Here is a 6,018-nt window from a genome sequence, read left to right as displayed (position 1 = left end):
AAGGTCTTGGACCGAATGGGTGAAAAGGCTTTGATGGTGTCACAGCTTTTGGGTGCAGTAAGGGGCATCACGAAGTAGGAACGCTTTGGTTGCCTTTTCACATGTGTTATGGCAGGTCTTTGTAATCATAGCAGCAACACTCAATTCTCAGGGTGCAACACGGACACTGTGCTGAACGTGGAGGTAAAATCTGTTAGCAAAATGTGGTAAGAAGTGAACGGGTCCATGATGCTTTTCTGGTCTAAGAAACTGAAAGTGCCTATGGCTTTCGGTGGGAGACTTGCATCCAACTCTGAAGCAATTATGCAGTGGTCATTTTCTTAGTTTTTCCAAGTGGATCACGCCTGAGGTGGGGCAGGGGTTTTTCTTATAGCTAAGTTGTGTACTCACTGCTGTAGTATATTCTGTCATATATAGTTGTATGCTTAAGCTTTGAACACTTTTTGTATACGGGTTGGGACACCCCTGAAGTGTCCCGTTCTATTTCATTAATTCATTGCTGAACAAAAAAAAAAAAAAACATCATCAGGTCTCCTACTGTTTTCTCAAGACTGCCTCGATCCTTCTAAAGACCTTCTCAATCTATCATCCAATAGGGAACTCAATACTTACAAATCTACCTTCCATAAATAATAAGAGTTACCAAGAAAAAAACAAGTGAGATCTGATAAAAAAAATAGTAATTCAAATTTTCACAATTGAAAATAAATAAATAAATTCATATATGTGCAGAAATTAAAAACAAACTATTAAACCCTAGATTTTTTTTTATAAATAATTATACAATGTAAATATTTCGCAATGACGTTGGTGACTTGTCAATGTTTTGGTAATCATACCAAATTATCACAAGTAGTAAATGGACAAAAATCGAAGTATTGAATTCTTAAAGACTTACAATATAACTATTTAAGCATCAAGGAAATAAAATGGATAGATTGAAGATTTAAAAATAAAATCAAAGATAATAACTATAAATACTTAAATAAAAATAACAATAAAGATAAAGATAATTTAAATATAAAGAGATTTTGGAGGTTGACTTCACTAACCTTTTCCACGCAATTCAATTGATTGCTTATCCAATAATTTCAAGTACTCAGTTACATCAAACAAGATTAAGGTCAAGGACTTATAAATTGACAATAGTTCTTACCCTAATTCATATAGGATAAGTGATACTAGTATTTTTACCTAGATCCTAACTAAAATAGAGTTTGTCAACCTTAGTTAAAATTATTAAACCGTGATTTGGTTTATTAGGCCAAACATACATTAAAAGTAAAGTAAAAAAAAATAATTCAATAAATCAATCTTATTGAAAGGAGAATAAGAATTACATTAGTCGAACAATTACGTCAACTCTAACAATAAGATATTTACGCATTAATGGCTTAAACACCAAACACTAAAAGAAAATACTAAAAGACTAAGAATGTAGTGTGGTGTTTCTACATAAATGTTTTGATGTGTGTGTCTGAGGGATGTGTATTCTAACCTTAAATTTATAACACTTGAGTTGGGGTTTTCCTTACTACTTGTTCAAAGAGTATTTCTAGGTCAAACAATAGTAGCAACAAAGTTGTCAATGTGATCACAGTGATCCTAACTAATTTATTCAAGCCAAGTGTCTCTCACTCAAGTGTCCTCAAGCCTTGATCAAGCGAGCCTCATTCTCTTAAACTAGTTTGTGCAAGAAACATTTTCTTAAGCTTTGCTTGAGCAAGTGTCTTATAAGACTAGGGGCTTTCTACTTTATCTACTATTCTTTCTGAACCTGGGGCTTCGCTTGCTCGCCCACCGTTCTTTGGTAGGGGTAGGCAGCATAGCATCTTTTGGTTTTCCACTTCCAAGAAAGACTTGAGTGAATTAACCATTCGCTTACTCTTGTAGACCGCTCTCCTCTTTGTTATTCAAAATCTTTCTTACTTTGGTAGCCGGATCTTGATAATTCGAATGGGCAAAGCTCTTCCTTTGGTGATGAAGTTGGGCTAAAGCGCTCCAATTTTTGCTTATTAAAAAAAATCTTCTTCTAAAACCTGGAAAAAAATAAAACAAGGAGGGCAAAATCATAATGAAAAGAATTAAATAAAATTAAACTAAAAATTAATAAAAGATAACCTAAAAGAATAATAAGTGTTGAACAAGATGCTTTGATATCTCCAAATCCAAGAGGAAAGCTTGAAGACCTTGCTGCTGGGTGTGTGTGTGTTGTCTAGTTGTTTGAAACTTGTTAATTCACTCCTTAAGATGATCCAAGTTCATTTAAATCTTTAACCTTTTGAAGAGATGTGTTAAAGCTGTAAAAAATTCAACAGGTTGTTTTACCTAACAACAGGTTGTTTTTGTTGAAGATGGTTGCTGCCCCTTCAAGATTGTGTTTGATGAAGACTTGTATGCTGTGTTTGATGAAGACATTTATGAACTTTCCATGTATTTGTGCTTTGCTTTAAGTGTGTCTTAGTTAAGTGCTTAGAGGTTGTCTAAGAGTAGCTTTTTGCTGAGTATCTCACCTCATAACCACTGGCCATGTGTTAAGAACAAGCATAAGTTTTCTAAAACTGTTTTTCACATGTTTTACACAAAAACACGTTTTACTGCATAAAAATAAATCTGTTCTTTTCTAAATAAACAGATTCATTTTCTTCACTGATGCCTTGGCTAAAGTCTTGTAAAAATTTGATTTTGTGCATCAGGTATTTTGACTAAGTCTTCTTCTTTTCAAAACGACTGAGTTTCAAATAGTTAAACCTTCTCTGTTTTCGTTTTGAAAAATAAATCTGTTCATCTGTAAATGAATAGATTCTTTTTCTCTCTGGTGCCATGACAAGCTTAAACGTTTTCAGTTTTATCTCTGCACCAGAATGGTTGACTAAGTCTCCTCACTTAACAGATTCTCTAACTGCTTTTGAAAATAAATCTGTTCATTTTATTTTCAATCTGTTCATTTTATAACAGCTTTAACTGTTTTTCAAAATTCTGTTATAAGCTGACTTTCTATAAAATGCAAACTTGTTTCTGAGGTTAATAACGATTCAAACAGTTCATACATTTGCAAAAAACAAGTTTTAACAGCAGAGAGTTAAGTGTTTTCAAGGATTAGCATTTGTTCTTCAAAGATTTCAAAAATCAAAAAGTGTTTGTTCTTGGTTTGGTTCCAAAAGCTTGGTGTGAGGTTCAGCTACTGTTTTAGCAATCTTGCCTACTGGTTTAAGGCAGATCTGGGTATCCTCAATCAGGTGTAGTCGTTTCACATCTCTTTCTTGTAATAGTTTGGTTGAACCCTCTTCTTGATAGGTGTTCTTGAAGAGTGGGTGTGTGTGTATGCTGAAATAGGTTTTTTCAGCATGAGTACCTAAGTTCTTGTAGGTTTCAAGAACAGTGGGAAGTGTACTTGATTGTACTGTGTGTTAGTGAATTCCACCTGTTGTTGGTGAAGACTGGATGTAGCTCAGGTTGAGTGAACCAGTATAATTGTTTGTGTTCATTCTCTCCCTCACTCTGCAATTTCGGTTCTGCATAATTGATAAAACAGCAAAGAAATAAATCTGTTCAATTGAAAATAAATCTGTTCTTTCTGGGCACTTTGCATACTGTTCTTGATTTCTGAAAAAGGTATTTGAATCTGATAAGAACATACATAATCTACTAAAACCATTGGAACAGATTGATTGTGATAGGCTGATCAAGAAACTGTCAATATCATTAATTGAACCTTAAACAAATTGCTAAAAGTTGAAGCTTGCTGTTCTGTGATTAAGTGTTCTTAATTTCTGGAAAATTGCTTAACATCAAGAAGAACATTCATAGTCTGTTAAAGGCCACTGGAACAGCTTGTGTGCAAAGATCACTCAATTAATTAGCATGCTATCAATTGAACCTTAATCACTTGCTTGAAATTGAAGCTTGCAGTTTTGGTGTTTCACTGTTTTTCAAATCAGATATTTGTGTGGGTGCTGCTGAAAATTTTCACTGCATGATCTTGTGATTAATCTTGCTGAATTAAAAGCTTTTCAAACAAAAACAGTGCTGAAATAAATCTGTTCATTTTTACATAAATCGATTTATTTTCTGTAAAACTGGGTTAAACACTGTTTCTGCGAAGAAGTTTTAAAAGGTCAATTCACCCCCCCTCTTGAACTTTGGCACTATTAAACCCAACAGTTTTGCCTTAGCTGTTTTTGAAAAACTTGGTTGACTTTGCTGTCAAACCAAAACAATCGATTGTTTCGACAAAACAACTGATTGTTTTCCTGCAAACCGTAACAGAATTCTGTTAAGCGGTTTTAATATGTTTTAAATGATCCTAACTAACTTGGCTCCTTTATTAAATGCTTTTGACCACTTGGTTGGTCTATATAAAGGTAGTTTTACGCTCCTAATCTTGGAGTAACAGAAAGAGTTTATCAAAACAGTTTTTCCAAGATTTGAAAAGAGCTTTGGATCATTCTTAAGTGTGTGGAATAGGATTGGGTTGTATTTCTGATCTTTAAGCTTTGTAATACCCAGGTGTATTCTATTCCCTTCTTCCTTGATTACTGTATTTCTGTAGTTGTGTTGCCAAGGAATGTTGTGTGTTCTTGAGGTGTTCAAGATCAACATTCTTGGTGTGGTTTGCCAAAGGTAGTGTGTTTCTTGAGAGGTTCAAGGTCACTACTTTGGTGTGTGGTGTTTGTAATCTGGTTTTGATTGCATAGTGGAATACCCAGTGGTTTCTGGGGACTGGATGTAGCTCTTGGTGTAAGAGTGAACCAGTATAAATTGCTTGCGTGCTTATCTCTTACCCTTAACTCTTTAAATTCTGTTTTTAAGTTGTTTTAATAAACTGCTGATAAAAACAACCAATTGTTTCGAAGAAACAACTGATTGTTTTTCTGATATCATCTTGAAACAGTTTTGGTTCTTTGTTTCTTTGATTTCTTTCTCTGTAATTCAACATTGATTTTCATTATACCTTCAAAGTTTGCGAAAATCCCCCTTAAACAATTCACCCCCCCTCTCGTTTAAGGCCATATATTCTAACAATAAGTTCTTAAATAATTGCCAAAATTAAGATTAATATGTGTTTGTGTTTGCTTAAGTTTATATAGCTTGATGCCTTTTTCAATCATGATGGATGAACCCTTTGTTGCAACATTTACCTGGTTAGAACTTTAATTCTTCTAGAGTATGGACTTTCAATTTCAATATTTTCATCAGTTTTGATTTCTTTAACAACCCACAAACTTGACCATTTTGTTTTTAACCTTCTAGAGAGGAGCTTAATGGTAGTAAATTTCTTTTCAACATGTTTAGGTGCATGCTCTTTCTTCTCTTCAATTTCTTGTGGAGTACAATAATGTAGAACTTTCTTTAACACATTTGAAGGGTGCAACTGCTTTTTAGTTCCAGGAAATGCTTCCTTTGATGCATTTATTCTTAGACAATCTTCCCTTTATTAGAAGGTTGCAAAACCTCAAAAACTTTGAAAGGCGCCTCATCATCTTGAGCTCTCACTTTAAACAAGAGGTTCATTACTATGGGAGCACTTTTCTCTTTATTTTCCATCTTTTTCTTTTTCTCATTTTTTTCTTCAAACATTTTCTTTTTCTCCTCTTCTCTCTCACACTTAAATTTTTTTCTTCCTCGTCTTTTCTCCTAAACTCATTCTTTTCTTACTCATCTTTTCTATCTTTATCAACAACTGATTTACCAGCAATCCATGCTCCTACAACTTTACCACTTCTAGTGGTGATTAAATTACAATGATGCTTGAGATTAGTTTCAATATTTACTGAAAATGGACCACTTTGTTGACCTGTCAACTGTTTAGCAATTTGTCCCACCTATGTTTCTAAATTTCTGATCGAAGCTTCAATATTCTTTTGATTGGAAAAAGATGCTTGCATAAATTTCTCCAAGGTATCCTCCAATTTGCTCGTTTTCTCTTGGATTGAAGCATATAGTGGTTGTTTTTGAAAATGAGCTTTCCTATTAGATGGACCAACATCTTGTTTCCACCCAAAACCTTGATAATGA

This window comes from Phaseolus vulgaris, chromosome 8, assembly GCF_051622355.1.
Source record: "Phaseolus vulgaris cultivar YP4 chromosome 8, ASM5162235v1, whole genome shotgun sequence".
NCBI lineage: Eukaryota > Viridiplantae > Streptophyta > Magnoliopsida > Fabales > Fabaceae > Phaseolus > Phaseolus vulgaris.
The sequence above is the reverse complement of the archived record's forward strand: the minus strand, read 5'-3'. Positions refer to the sequence as shown.